The following is a 3,132-nucleotide window of genomic DNA, read 5'->3' as shown; positions in this document are numbered from 1 at the left end:
TGAGGGAAATGAAACAACAACAGAAACACAGCAAAAATTGGGGAGCGCCTACTGGGGGCACGGTGGTTGAGGTGTCTGGGCTCTAGACGCTGCCATGGCCAACTGTGTGGTTCGAGTCCCAGACCTGGAAGTTTGAGGAATGTGCTGGGTATGTGTGCTCATGTGCCCACAATCCTGAGAGGAGAACGGAGGGGAAAGGAATGCGGCCTGGCCATCCCCCCGGGAGGTGCTTTCTCACTTTCTCTCTCTCTCTGGAGAATGCACGTACCCTATAGCATATTTTTAAAAATAGAATAAACTTGGGCTTCTGTTAGAATGTTAGGAGGACAGTGGGAGAACAGCGACTGGACTGGATCTCCCTGGGTGGCCACAGTCGCCCTCTGAGGGCTCGCAGCACCACCGTCCACATGACGCTCTCGCCATGGCTTGACGGTGTCTCCTGTTTGCGTTTGTGTGTGACATCAGCTTCCCCCCATTCATTAGACTCTGATCCCTAATTGCAGAATTACTGTTTATCTGTGGGGCTTCCGAATTATAATTGCGTACAGTCCCATGACCTGCGTGTATCGGCGTCCCCTGAACCTGCCGACTGTCCTCCTCTTCAGTAACAGTCATCCTGTAACACGCTCCCGACTGTGTGTGCGCACGCGTGTTCACATACATGTAGTGTGATGGATGGGCCTGTGTTCACATGTCACAGAGAGCAAGACTCCCCATGCTGCTCCCTCCACTCTTCCTTTCTTTTCTTTCTTTCTTTATTATTTTCACAAGAATTTTGTCAGAGAGAGACAGAGGGGAAGAGTGAGAAAGAAAGCCACCAAGTCTGGGAGTTGAACCGCAGTCGGCATGTGGGGATTCCAAGGCCTTCACCACCACGCCACCTGGAGGTCCCCTTCCTCCACTTTTCCAACGTCGCTGTTGTCCCTAACTGGACATTCTTCGGTGTGTGGACTGCATCCCAACACATGAGCCTTGTGGCAGGGGAGTCGGGCTCGTGCCTGCCGTGAAAGTGGGCGTCGGCCCTGCCGTGAACTCCAGCACAGGCAGTGAGGGGGCTGGCTGAGTTCCGGCCTGTGCTCAGCCCGCTTGGCCTCACACTGCTGCCCAGAGGAAGGAGCCCCCTCTCCTAGTTTGCACGGAAGGTGCCCTTCGTTGCTGTGCTATGCCTACGGGCTGCCTGTGCCCAGAGTCTCTGTTCTTGCTTATTTCACTTTGGGAGAGTCTTTAAAGATGGAAGGCCGGGGTCAGGGGGCGTGATGGCTAAGGCAGCTGGCTCCCACATGGCTGACTTCGCAGTCTGATGCTGGACCCGGTGACTGGAAAGGCTCTGGACATGTGTGTCCGAAATCCCACAAGGAGGATGCAGGAGGAGGATTGTGGCATGGCCTTCCCTCCTGGGCGGTGACTTCTTCTTCTTTTTTTTTTTTTTTTGAGAGTTTTTTTTGCTATAGGGTGCGTGCGCTTGTCAGACAGACAGAGAGAGACAGAGAGACAGAAAGTGAGAAATCACCCCCCAGAGGGGATGGCCACGCCGCAATCCCTTCTCCTCCATTCTCCTCTCGGGATCTTGGGCACGCACGCACACGCGCCCGGCGTGAGTTTTAAGCCACCGGGTCCGGGACGCGAACCGCGGTCGACTACGTGGGAGTCCAGCGACATAGCCATTATGCTAACTGCTGGTCCCCTGGGCGGTGATTTCTCACTTTCTCTCTCTCTCTCTGCGAGTGCACGTGCTCTGTAGGCTGCCCACACACACGCTGCCTGTAGGCTGACTGTGGCCCTCTCTCTGGCTTGAAGGCCCCACTTGTCCTGAAGCTGGAGCCCTGCGAGCCATCCCTGAAGCCCGTCTTTCCCTTCTTTCTCTCCTCCACTCAGTTTCAGGCTGCTGAAGGAGGGTATGCTGACGACGCACCTCGCTGCGAGTCCGAGTGACACGTTGGAAGACCCCTCCCCAGACGCTGCCCGAGTGAGACAGAGCTGGACTCCTGTGCTCCGGCTGGGTCCCCGCAGTCCACGGGGGAACCCGGGGCCTCCCTCCCCTCATTTACAAACTGCCTCTGCAGGTGACCTCGGCCGCCCTCACTTAGTCCCACTTCAGAGATGACACCTGTGCCTGCAGCCCACGCGCATGGTCCACACCTTCGGCCCACAGGGCCTGAGAATGGGTGAGGTCAAATGTATCGTCGATGCTGCCGAATAGGCCCCGCCTGGAGGTGCCCTCAGTGGCGAGCCGAGCGGCAGTGCTGGAGGTCACGTGGCCCAGGGCGGGTTTGGAGCCCTGGCTCAGCTCCCGGACACATGCTGGTGTGTGTGCATGCCTGAGCCTGAGGAGCTGCAGGGCGGGGGTCAGGGATGTGGCGTGACGAGATTCTGGGGCTGGGCATAGGCATGTGCTGTCTCTCATGAATAAAAGAATAAAACTTAAAAAAATGCTAATTAGGAGGTCAGCTCCATGGTCTAGTGTTTAAGGGCACTGGATCCCACATGGTTGAACATCAGGTTCAAATCCTGACACTGGCAACTTTAGAAAGACACCCGGTGTGCGGGGACCAGCAGGTGGCGTGATGGTTAAGGTGCTGGACACTCCCACGTAGCTGACCACGGTTCAAGTCCTGGACCTGGTCGCTTGCTTTCTCACTTTCCCTCTCTCTCTCTCTCTCTTTCTCTGGTCAAATTAAAAAATAAATGAATAAATAAATAAAATAAAATAAATCTTTAAAAAAATTATTAAAAAAAAAAGACACCTGGTGTGTGTGCTTGTGTGTGGCCCAAACTGCAGACAAGACAGAGAGATGGGGAATGGGTCGCACAGCTTGCTGGGAGCTGCTCTCTCCCTCTCCCTCTGTTTCTCTACGACCAGTGCTTGTGTCCTCTGGCAAATAAAAAAAAAAAATGCTAACAGAAACCAGCAGTTAGCATAATGGCTATGTCACTGGACTCCCATGTAGTCGACTACGGTTCGAGTCCCGGACCGGGTGCCTTAAACTCACGCCGGGCACGTGTGCGTGCGTGCCCAAGATCCCGAGAGGAAAATGGAGGAGAAGGGATTGCGGCATGGCCATCCCCCCTGGGGGGTGATTTCTTGCTTTCTGTCTCTCTGTCTCTCTCTGTCTCTCTGGTGAGCGCACGTGC

The 3,132-nt window shown here is 55.0% G+C and overlaps 1 long non-coding RNA gene across 4 annotated transcripts in view; it reads left to right on the top strand.

Moving 5' to 3' along the window:
- Positions 1–2,591, top strand: part of LOC102483328 (uncharacterized) — a 45,401-nt gene extending 42,810 nt beyond the window's left edge. For all 4 annotated transcript variants that reach the window (XR_003549070.1, XR_003549069.1, XR_334225.3 and 1 more), the window contains one exon: positions 1,876–2,591. This is a non-coding gene — a long non-coding RNA (uncharacterized LOC102483328). The remainder of the gene's footprint in view (positions 1–1,875) is intronic.
- Positions 2,592–3,132: the final 541 nt, after the last annotated feature.

The sequence above is a fragment of the Tupaia chinensis genome, unplaced genomic scaffold (assembly GCF_000334495.1).
Source record: "Tupaia chinensis unplaced genomic scaffold, TupChi_1.0 Scaffold000176_1, whole genome shotgun sequence".
Lineage (NCBI taxonomy): Eukaryota > Metazoa > Chordata > Mammalia > Scandentia > Tupaiidae > Tupaia > Tupaia belangeri.
Note: the sequence above shows the minus strand (reverse complement) of the source record. Positions and strands in the feature narration are given on the sequence as shown.